The following is a 12,456-nucleotide window of genomic DNA, read 5'->3' on the forward strand; positions in this document are numbered from 1 at the left end:
TCCTGGATTGCGAGAGGGCACAGGCCAGGCTGAGGGACCCTACCAGTGCACAATCAGGGCCAGGGAGGAACCATGGGAGGACTCTAGGGCAGGGGTCCTCAAACTTTTTAAACAGGGGCCAGTTCACTGTCCCTCAGACCGTTGGAGGGCCGGACTATAGTTTAAAAAAAAACTATGAACAAATTCCTATGTGCACTGTGGGCCTGGGACGAGTCGGCTGCTAAGCAGGACAGGCAACGGCACCCGGCGGGCCGGATAAATGTCCTCGGCAGGCCGCACGTGGCCCGCGGGCCGTAGTTTGAGGAACCCTGTTCTAGGGCATGTCCAGCCCATCTCGCCCAGTCCCCATTAGCCAGACCCCAGCAGCAAGCTAACCTACCAGTCGGAGCATCTGCCCCCTGGTGGTCAATGCGCATCACAGCTACTGGTCGAATGGTCGAATGGTCGAATGGTCGGTTGCTTAGGCTTTTATATAAATATAGACTAGAGGCCCAGTGCACGAAATTCGTGCACAGGTAGGGTCCCTAGGCCTGGCCAGTGATCAGGGCCAATCAGGTTCCCTGCCTCCCCACCTCCCCACCTCCTCCTTCTCTTGCTCCCTCAGTGCCCCGCCACTGCTGCTGGTCGCCCGCCATGTTCCACGCCTTCCCCTGGTGGTCAGCGCACATCATAGTGAGCGATCAAACTTCCGGTCTCCTGGTCGAACTCCCGAGGGGACACTTTGCATATTAGCCTTTTATATATATAGATAATGATTTGCTGGCTGTTTTACATTTAGTAGGTGGTACAGCCAAAAATTGATCCCAAATACATCTGACACCAAGATCTTCTCTTCTTAATCATAGATCTATGTTGTGTCCTTATTTTTAAACATTTCCTGCATTTGTTCGTTCGTTCATTCATTCATTCATTCACCATATGTTTACTGAGCATTTACAAAGTAAGTGCCAGACACCACAGGCCACACTGGACAAATTCTGGCTCTTTAAAAAATTGATACATGCCCTGTTTTCATCTTAAAATTCTTAACTTAAAATGTAGCAGGACATTCTTTTGTAAGGTGAAAAATGATCACCTAGTCATTATGTGACTTGCTTAAATCTGCATGTACTAATTATAATAAAAGAATCAGAGGAATAAACAAGTGCTTGACTGGCCATTTCTTCGTCTCTCTCCCCTCCCATTCCAGGTGACAAGAAACTTTTCTTTCAAATAATTTTATGGAATGGAGGTTTTACAAGACACTTTAATAAATGACCAAAATAAAATATACATAACTATGTTTGGGACCATCTGGGTGGTTTGTCACAATAGACTGAATTCATAGTGACACAGCTTTGATGCCTTAAGTTGAAAGCATTCAAGGAAAACCCAGAGGAGGGGTAGAAAGAACATGAATTGGGAATGTAAAACCTGAGTTATAGTCCCAGTTCTATCCCTAAACAACTTTAGTCAATTCACGGTCCTTTAAAAATATCTTTCCTCCTCAATAAAATGGGGTGGGGTGAGGAAATGTGTCCTACTTCCATCATAGCAAAATTTTGAATCCAATGAAAGAGTTCATGTAAAAGCTTTCTGAAAAGCCGAAAATGCTATATAACGTTTCCATCATTTCAGGACCTCAATTGCTCCTTAGAGGGTAAGGAAGGTGGATAGGTCATAGGTAAAAAGGGACATAGAGTGCTAGTCCCCTTTCCAGCATCATCTTTTCACTCCTCCAAGTCATGGTTCCATGCCTCTGAGCCTTTGACCATACTGTTCCTTCCGCCTGGAATGCCCTTTCTTCATTGATGGGTTTCTTGTCATATTTCAAGACTCAGCTTGAACCTTACTTTGTACAGACTTCCAGATTGCTCTTAGGCAGAGTCATTGCTCCTTTTACTGTGTTTATTGTAATCTATGTCTCTAATTGAGCTCCTGTAATTATAATATTGTTTCTGTTTCTCATTCATGAGATTAGGAGCTTCATAAGTGTAGAGACTGTCCATCCTTCACAGGATTTTCTCCATATCCCTTTTCTAGTGGCAGCTCATTTCCAGAGTGTCCCATCCCAAAGGGCAGAGACATTTGGTCTTAGGGTGAGCTCCTGGTCCAATTTAGGAATGGGAACTGAGAAAAGGAACTCAATCTCTTTTGATTTTGAAGCAATAAATCTCAGTTATTGGCATGAGGGCACAAGAAGTGGAAGTCTTTAGGAAAAAAAGCATGGAATAAATAAGATGAGAGGAACAGACCAAGACAGAGGGTCCTGAGCTCTTGAATTCCCATTTCTAGTCATTCTAGAAGTTATGTTTCACTTCTAGAGTTTCTACGAAGATAGTCTGGTATCCCAATACTGAATTATACCCTATTCCTAACCATGAATCCCCCTTTGTGCATAGACTATTTCAAATTGAGTTTCTGTTACCACTAAATAAGTTAACATAAATATACAGTTCTAACTAATATAAATTACCTTGGGCATATTGGAATCTCCAGTGTTGAGTTGAACAGTCTTTTCCTTATTGTACTCATTAGATAAGTTAGTAAATTAAGTAATTCTTATTTCAATTCCCATGCCATAAAGTTTTCATAACACTAAATAAAACCACCTAATCTTCTAAATGACCAAAATACAATATGTAGTTGTTTTAATCCTTTAACATGGACTAGCTACTTGAATAAAAATATAGTAAAATTCCGTTTTTGAACAAACTTCCAGAATACTATAATAATCCAATTATTAATGTAAACATCTATGGTGAACCAAATCTCATTAAGGTAGGGTAAAATTTTCTACATGAAGTGCAGGTGGGACAGAGAATGAGTAGAAGAGTGGTGTTTTCACCTCTATCGCTTAGCGCTTTTTCGACTTTGGGCAAGTCACTCAACCTCCCTGTACTTCAGTTTCCTCATTCAAAAGACAAAAACGGGGTAGGGAGTTGGGCTTAGACAACATTTATCCTACTCACAAATTTATGATGACTGTTAAATGACATAGCTTATTAAAGCTATTGACAAGCTATTAAAACGATAACCAAAAGAGGTATAACTTTCACTATTATCTATTGTCTCGCTAGTAAATACTTGGAGAAGTCGTTTACTCTTCATGTTGTACCTATGGAGAGTTGTTATTAAAAAACTAAATAATTAAATCAAATCGTGCAACCCTACAGCAGCTTTACTATTGGAAATACTCAACCGGCGATCGGTTGATGAAAACCACTTCCCAAGACTGAGCCTTTTACATTAGTAACAGTAAGTTAGACTTGCCTGGCACTTTATTTTGAAGGAAATCCAAATCATTCAACAAGCAAGCATTGTCCTTTTTTAAGGGCTGAGGAAACAGCCCCGGGAGATGATGCACAGGGAAGCTGCTGGTGAGTGACAGCCAGAGGGAAAATGCTGAATCTTCTGCTCCTATCATCCAGGACACTAACAAAGACACTGTTCTTTCTGCACAAAAATAACTGGTGCAGGAACCCCTCACAAGGCTTTCCCGCAGCTGAAGGAACAGGCCACCGCTCCCCTCTGTGCTGAGCTTCCTGCCCCTTCTTCCTCCCGGTACTCTCCAAGAATTGCAGGAAATCAGACCTCTAATATGGAAAAAATAACACTTAACAAAGAAAATGGCAAACATTTCCACCGGGTTGTGTTGTCTGAAAACATATCCATTAGCTTTTCAGGGATGAAGTCTCTGGAGAAAGAACAGGATTGAACCTGGAAAACACTCCCCACCCACCCCCCACCCCACACCCCCAGGCTCTCTGGCGATTGCACAATTAAGGAGAATCTGAGCTGGGCAAGGAATGGGGGGCCCACAATTGGGGTGGCTGCAAGAGAGGAGGGAAAACAGAGGAGCTGAGGGGCACGAATGGAGCTTCTCTCTCCAGGGTCTTCCCTTCCCTGAGCCCAAAGCAGAGGCCACGAGTCCAAGGTTTGGAGAGCGTGTGAACAACATGCCTATTTTCTCAAGGACTGAGATTAGACTCAGACTCAGGGAGTTCTCCCCTGAGGAACCACGAGAGCCAAGGTTGTGTTTTGCTTTCAGAGGGGCAGGTGGACTGGTGCTGGAAGGAAAACACGACTTGGAGAAGAGAGCCTGCAGAAACCAGGAAGAGGACCAAACCATCAGGACTGCCGGGGGAGCGGGCCTGGGGAGCAGAGGGGAGTGGGAGACCATGGCTGCCTTCCAGATACCGGATGGACTCCAGGCCCAGCCAGCCTCGCTCCCATCCCCAACAGCCAATCAGCTGCTACCCGTCCGCTGCATGGGAGATCATCAAAGAGATTTAATAACGGTTGGCAAATGTCAAATTACATTGAATCTACACCAAATTCCAGACATTTAGGGCTGTGTAGTCATTAACAATCAATTAGTGAACTTGCTATTCAGTCAAAGCATTTGTTATACCCTCTCCTTCCCATGACAAGATAACACACGCTTTGCTTCCCCCCTCGGCGGCTGAGCCCTGAGCTTGGCCAGGGAGGGAACAATCTAGTCCCTGTTCTCACTGCGCTTTCCTTTCCTCGTGCGCTCCCCCCACAGCACCTTCAGGCGCGGAAGGAAACGCTAAGTGGCATTTGTACATCCTGTCCTGCAAGCAGGAGCTAAGGAAAGGGCCATCGGTCATTTTCCCTCTTTTTTGGGGGAAGCATGAAGCAATAGAAGCTAAAGGGGACGGAGAGAATCACCGGCAAGGATTTGGCCTCCTGTACCTGGAGGGGCGGTGCAGCCATGACACCAGGAGGCATTAGGTGACCTCGGTTCACCTCAAACCACTCAGGTTCTGATGCAGCAGGATTACATTCCAGCCGCAGCGCAGCGTAAACATGGACCACAAAGCAAGACGTCCCCCTATTGATTGCTGAGTATCTGCTTCATCCTCCCCTTTCCAAATTAGCTCAGATTTATGGCCATTCCCTTCCTGCTCCCTGAGCCACCCCCTCGTCTCTCGGCGCTGCGGGTCAGAGGAAGGAGATAAGCAGGAATCTGTAGCCGAACACGTTCAAGATGAGCCTGCACAATCGGTCTGAAGACTCCTCCTTTGTGCCTGTTTCCCTGCTGGGTCTTCACGGGCCAGATTTTAGAGTCACTCTTTCAGACTATAGAAAGGGCCATATTATCCACTGCCACGTGGATTTTATGGTAAGATCTGGACATAAAATGGGGCTTCGCTCAAAGGGCTTTGTTGACAGACAGCACACTCATTTGGTCCTCCAGGCTTAGTCCCAGGTAACGTTTGCTTCAAAGATGAACTGCAATGGCATGAAGGGGGCAGTGAGGAAGGGGGCAAGGATTGGCAAAAACAAATAGGACTTGACACAGAGAGGGCGTCCTTGGCATTTCTGAAGCCAAGGGCCGGACCCAGAGTGGGGAGTCCTTCAGGCTCCGTAACAGACTGGCATGCCTGTGCCCAGGGTAGGGCCTCAGCCAGAGGTCGTCTCAGCACAGGGTATGAGCTGCCAAGGCCAAATAAAAGGACTGAATCAAATCAAAACAAAACTCACTGCCCCAAAGAGTTCCCACCAGCGGTCTTTTCAAGAAGAAGAAGAAGGAGAAGGAGAAGAAGAAGAAGAAGAAGAAGAAGAGGAAGAGGAAGAGGAAGAGGAAGAGGAAGAGGAAGAGGAAGAAAGAAAGAAAGAAAGAAAAAAGAAAGAAAAGAAAAAAAAGATCCAGCCTGGCTGGTGTGGCTCAGTGGTTGAGCATTGATCTATGAACCAGGAAGTCATTGTTGGATTCCTGGTCAGGGCACATGCCCAGTTGCGGTCTCGATCCCCAGTAGGGAGCGTGCAGGAGGCAGCCAATCAATGATTCTTTCTCATCATTGATGTCTCTCTCTCCCTCTCCCTTCCTCTCTGAAATCAATACACACACACACACACACACACACACACACACACACACACACACAGGGAAGGTCCATGTCAGCACACTTTGCAAAGAGAATTCCTGGGACTTCACTGGCCAGCTACCTCCTATAGGAACTGGTGATAGAGCAGTTGACATTGTGACAGGTCCCACACAAAAGGAGTCTGACATTCCTCACTCTGAGCAGATCATAAGCACATCTGAAAATCCACATTTTTACAGAGTAAAAATCAGGGAACGCTTATTTGCATTTTAAAATGTTACTTTGTTTTATGTATGAGTGTTTCTCACACTATAGGGTGCTCTGAAAATGTCCCCAAGAGAACCTGCTAAATGCAGACGTCTAGTTCTTACTCCCAAAGAATGAGACTCAGAACATTGCAGTTTTAAAAAGGACTCAATGGTTCTGATGCATGTGGTCACTGGTCCGCACCCTGAGAAACACTCCACACTGCATGCATTTAAATGGAAGTCACTGTCAATTTGGGGGATGATTATGTTGCATAAACCAAAACCCATCTGTATTGTAATAGACAGGACTGTGAGCTGAGAGAGAAAATTTATATTTGAGACTTCACAAGTCACCTGGGATTAAGATTCACCAAACAGTTATTTTATTATTGCTTATGGGTCTTGGTAAGAAACATTCATATGGGTATGTATGTGGCTGACACATCATACATGACATGCACATCCCAGTGACTGACCACTCATGCCTGGCATATGACAGTGTTTAAGACGAGGCTGTGCTGGGAGCCTGCATGTCACCTGCTGTTTTCTGTTTCTAACTGTACCTAAGAAAACCAGGGAAACTACCAAAACCATTCTCTTAGTAGCACCATCCTATCTAATAAAAGAGTAATATGCAAATTGACCGTACCTCCGCCACGCCCACAAGCCACGCCCACAAGCCACACCCACCAGCCAATCAGGAGTGAATATGCAAATAAACCCAACCAAGATGGCTGTGGCAGGAGGGAGGCTTGGGTTTCCCCAGCAATGGAGGAAGCCAAGCTTTCCGCCTGCCCTTGCGGGCCCAGGCCTCCACTCAATGCTACAAAGTTTCAATTATAGAAGATTAATAAAGCCCAACAAAAATGGCGGCAGCCACGGAGCTGGAGAGAGCAGGAGGCTAGGGTTGTCCCCGGTGATGGAGGAAGCCAAGCTTTCCGCACACCCTGGCCTGCCTAGGCCTCCCTCCACTTAAGGCTACAAAGTTTCAATTATAGAAGATAAATAAATCCTAACAGAAATGGCTGCTGCCACAGAGGGAGCAGAAGGCTTGGCTCCGCTCCAGGCTACAAAGTTTCAATTGTAGAAGATAAATAAATCCCAGATACCAGGGCCTCCACCTGGGTTGCTGGGGGGCGTGGCTGGCCTGAAAACCACCATAGGCCCCGCGCCCAGGCTGCCCCACACCCCAAGAGAACCCCCACCCTGATCCGGGACACCCTTCAGGGCAAACCAGCTGGCCCCCACCCATGCACCAGACCTCTATTCTATCTAATAAAAGAGTAATATGCAGATTGACCATCACTCCAACACACAAGATGGCTGCCCCCATGTGGTCAAAGATCCTGCCCCCAGGTGGACACAAGATGGCAACCACAAGATGGCCAGCAGGAAAGGGCAGTTGGCAGGGACCAGGCCTGCAAGGGAGGGCAATTGGGGGCAATCAAGCCTGCAGGGGAGGGCAGTTAGGGGTGACCAGGCCTGCAAGGGAGGGCAGTTAGGGGCAAACAGGCTGGCAGGGGAGTGGTTAGGGGGTGATCAGGCTGGCAGGCAGAAGCGGTTAGGGGCAATCAGGAAGGTAGGCAGGCAAGCAGTTGGGAGCCAGCAGTCCTGGATTGTGAGAGGGATGTCCGACTGCCTGTTTAGGCCCGATCCCACCGGGCAGTCAGACATCCATCGAGAGGTCCCAGATTGGAGAGGGTGCAGGCTGGGCTGAGGGACACCCCCCCCATGCACGAATTTCGTGCTCCGGGCCTCTAGTCTATATATATAAAAGCCAGCAACTGAATGCCATAACAACCGGAACGACGGGTCTCTATGACGCCCACTGCAGCCAGCAAACCGCTCAATCTGGGGGTGGGGCTGGTCGGCCAACCTCCTGCAGCCCCTCCCCCCACTGGCCCCACCCCTGGTTGCCCCCCCACCCCAATAGGGGGCAGGGCCAGCCAGCCAACCACTCATGACCCCTTTCCAAGGCTTCTGGCCCCCGATCTGCACCCCCATCCCATTCGGGGGGTGGGGGCATCTGGCCCACCACCCACAGCCTCTCCTCACGGCTGGCCCCACCCACCCCAATTGTTATGGGGCCCATTGGCCAATCAACTGTGGCCCCTCCCTCCAGCTGGCCCAGCCCTGATTGGACCCCAATAGGGGTGGGCTGGCTGGCCAACCTCCCGCCATCTCCTCCTCCTGAAAGGCCTGGCCCTGATTCGCCCCTATTGGGGCTGGGCCAGCCAGACCTCACCCATGGACACCTCCAACTGGGAGACAGTGACACTTTAAAGGTATAGAGGAGGCAGAGAGGAGGAAGGAGCACCTGGGGCAGGTCACTGAGGCAACACCCGGGAGGGAAGTCCAACATGGACTTTGGAGCCAGTTCCTCACAGTGTATTTTGCAATTATCAGGAGGCAGGAAGGGAGAAAGGAAAGAAAAAAGAGTGTAAATGGGAAGAAAAATTAAAACAACAAAAAACAACGACTGAGAACAGAAAGGTGTTAAAAGTTTCCAGAACCACCCTAGCTGGTTTGGCTCAGTGGATAGAGCCTCGGCTTGTGAACTGAAGAGTCCCTGGCTCACTCCCCAGTAGGGGGCGTGCAGGAGGCAGCAGATCAATGATTCTCTCTCATCATTGATGTTTCCATCTCTCTCTTCTTCTCTGAAATCAATAAAAATATATTTTAAAAAAAGTTCCCAGAACCAAAGTTAAGATTCAAATTTTGACCATTTATTAATATTGTCATCATATTCTATGTACATTAGAAGATAAATAGATATTTCTAAATGGGGGTGAAAAATGACTTTTGTAACAAATTTGACACTGAGTCAGTTCATTTATGATTTCAAGGAAGGCAAATCTTCCGGTCTGGTCTTTGCCTCCATGAGTCCACCTAGACATGGAAATAGGATCAGGGTGTTTATTTCTGGTAGCCTGGGGTCCTTGACTAGCAATCCCATATTCTCAGCCCATGTACTTCTCAGAACAGTCTGCAGACAGTCCCAAGAACACGGCCTATTGTGTAGCTGCAGAAAATATATCATCATTGCTTTGCCTCTGATATGGGAGCCCACAAATAATGTTCCTTTAAATATTCCCCCAGGGGCTCATCTACACTCCCATCTTTATGAAGGAAACTTGATGTTCCACTGGTAGGACCAGGACCCCGGAAGCTGTTGCTTCAGGAACAGAATTAGGCCCATAACTAGAGATCTGCCATGATTCTCTAATTAGAGGCCGCCCGTATACTAACAACTGTTTCCTGTGATAACCTCTGCAGACCCAGGTTTCTGTAGACCATCCTTTTGATCACATAGGAGGCTTTGTTGGCAACAAAATATTGCTTCAGTGCCTTCGTGAAGTCATTTGATATATCTGTGTCTCTACAGTAATGAGCAAAGAGCTGCCTGCCTGGCTGCTTAGCCCTCCCCACCTCCTGTCCCAAAGTTGGCCACCTGCTTCTATGTTTTTTTCCCTATCCATAATCCCCACATCTCTCATCCTCCTTGTACTAAAACCCTTTCTTGTGAAATGATAGAATAAACTGATTCACATTATAGTACACATGATGAATACACATAAAGGGTTACCTCTTCCTGGCCAGTTGTAGTTTTAAAATAGGGAAGCCTTTAAGCCAGTGGTTCTCAACCTTTCTAATGCCATGACCCTTTAATACAGTTCCTCATGTTGTGGTGACCCCCAACAGGTTGAGAACCGCTAGCAGCGTTGCCTAAGATCATCGGAAAACACAGATATTTACATTACGATTCATAACAGTAGCAAAATTACAGTTATGAAGTAGCAACGAAAATAATTTTATGGTTGGGGGTCACTACAACATGAGGAACTGTATTAAAGGGTCACGGCATTAGAAAGGTTGAGAACCACTGCTTTAAGCTATAAAGAAATATTTAATAGTAGAGTATCAGGTGCCTGAAAGTTAGCTGGAAAAACACCTTGGGGTTGAGATGTATGTATGTGTGCATGTATAGGGGGTGGCCTGGGGATCTCAGGAAACATGTCATAAAAGTGAGCACATTTTTGGAGCCATTTTATAGTATATGAAATGCATTTTTATAGCACGTGTTTCTAGGCATTGACCATTGATTGGGGGACATGAGGAAAAGGTGATTTCCTTGGTGCAGCCTAATGGTCAGGGCTCCATTCCCAGAATAATGGCATGACTTGGCCACAAGCCCACCTACTGGGAGTGCCTTTCCCTGAGGGAAGATGGTAGTCCCAAGGATGGGAAGGCGAGGCAGAGGATGCATGCTCACTTCACTTATGGCCACATTATCTTCTTCCTCCTGAGAGACCTCTGGGTCCTTTAAGTAACTTCCCAGTCATCAAATCAGTCTTTATTAAATTTTCACATGCACTTAGTTTTAAATTCAATTTGAAATGTGCTCCAAGGAGCATCATATGGACTAAATAATTAGCTAAAGAGAAATGGTACAGAATAGATTTTAGCGAATGGCACAGAGCAGAGCCTCTCCCGTACCAACAGTAGTAATTGACTCTTTTAATGTAATATAAAGATAAGTATTTTTATTGTGAGTCATATATTAATTTTCCATTATATGTAAAGGAAAACCAGTCAAATGAGTGGTTTTAGGAATATTTTTGCTTTGGACAAAGCGAACACAGGGTAAGTTTTTAGAAAGTGGGTCCATTTAAAGAAAAATATTTTTAAAATAATGATACAAGGACATTGCTAGAATTTTGAAGGTTATACTCAAGTGATTAAAGTTTAAGAAACCCACCAGAACTAGTAGATCATATCTGCATATCAATAACCCTTGGTTGACGCCTGTGATGAAGAAGATGTACTGATGATCTTGGGCAAGTTGCAACCTATCTGAGCCTCTGTTTCCTTCAGTACAATGGTGGCATTGAAGGGGATCTCCAAGGTTCCTTCTAATGCTAGCATGTGGTGGTTTATCTATATTATAGGTTACCTTCTGTGAGTAATGAAGAGGAGATGGAGAAATTAAGTCAGTGTGGCCAATGGTGATGTCATGGCTAGACACACATAAGCATTGAGTTAGCTCCTGGTTAACCTCCCAGAAGCAGTGAGGAACAGAGGAAGGTGCACTAGATTGGGAGTCAGGGGACCTACGGGTGAGCTCTACCACTTACTCCTAGTATTTCCCCTGGGCTTCCCCAAAGTCACATGCTTTCTTTAAACCCCTGTTTCTCTATCAGTGAGGGCAAAAGGGTCATTACTGTGCAGTCTTGTTGGGCAGCTCAAATCCAGTGTGAAGTGACAAATTCTACACAAACATAAATCTTGTTCTCCTACCCTCTTGTAACCATCTTTGTGTCATTTCATTCTTTTTAAATAGAGTGTGGTGGTATGTGTAACTATATTATGATCAGACAGAATTTTTTTTTTAAAATAGGTTATATTCAAGCCAGTCAGTGTTGATAGTTTCTAAGAGTTCTGATAAGATGGTTGATGTTGGAGAAGGAATTTTTGGCTCATTGTGGAAAACCCCGAAAACCATCACCTACCAGTCACCTCAAATTCTTGTCTCAGTGAAAAGTTGTAGCCATCTCCTCTTCTAACCCTATCATCATAAGTGGAAGATGAGCTGGATATACTAAATTATTTATCAATCCCACTGAGCCCTGCTTTTTATGAGATTCCTTTCCATTAGCCAAGAATTCCCAATTGGATAGGCAACCTCAGATTACAGCTGTCTCAAGGTTTGTACACTTCACTCCCCTAGAATAGCCACGTTACACTTTCAGATTACTTCTTGTTAAATTCAAATTATAGTTATTTTTACAACTTACCAAGCTTGATTCTCTGATATCTGCTAGTTGATGAGGAGAAAAGTATTGTTAGAAGGTGACACACAGAACTTGCAACTTCCAAATAAGGAAAGCGCAGTAAAGACAGTACAGCCCCTCAGTATTAAGTGTGAAGTTATGTAGTGCAGGGTCAAGCAACCCCACCGCTTGGAGTCATCCCTGAATTTATATTTTATTGCAAAAATGGGTGCTCAAAAAGGTTGTGAAGTGGGTAACTTATTTTTAGGTATATTTTAAGCAAAAGATGCTTCTCAATATGAAAGCTTCAGCCATCTAGAATATAGTGTTCACCTATATAAACCATCTGGTTTCCTTATTCCAAATAGGTTAGACTTACCACCCTGTCCTCTGAACATTTCAGCACAATACAGGTTGTCCTCCTCCTAACATGTCCAATTTGACATCCTTTTACAAGTCAGGCTTACTTTTACAGAACAATAAGCTTTGTTCTAAGCAATACTACAAAGCTGTCTTATACTTTCTCATGCAAAGAAATTTCTAGCAAACGACTTTGGTTTTGAGATGGTTCCATTACTCATCTAGTCACGGATCTACTAAATG

This window comes from Plecotus auritus (genome assembly GCF_963455305.1).
Source record: "Plecotus auritus genome assembly, chromosome: 5".
In the NCBI taxonomy this organism is placed as follows: Eukaryota; Metazoa; Chordata; class Mammalia; order Chiroptera; family Vespertilionidae; genus Plecotus; species Plecotus auritus.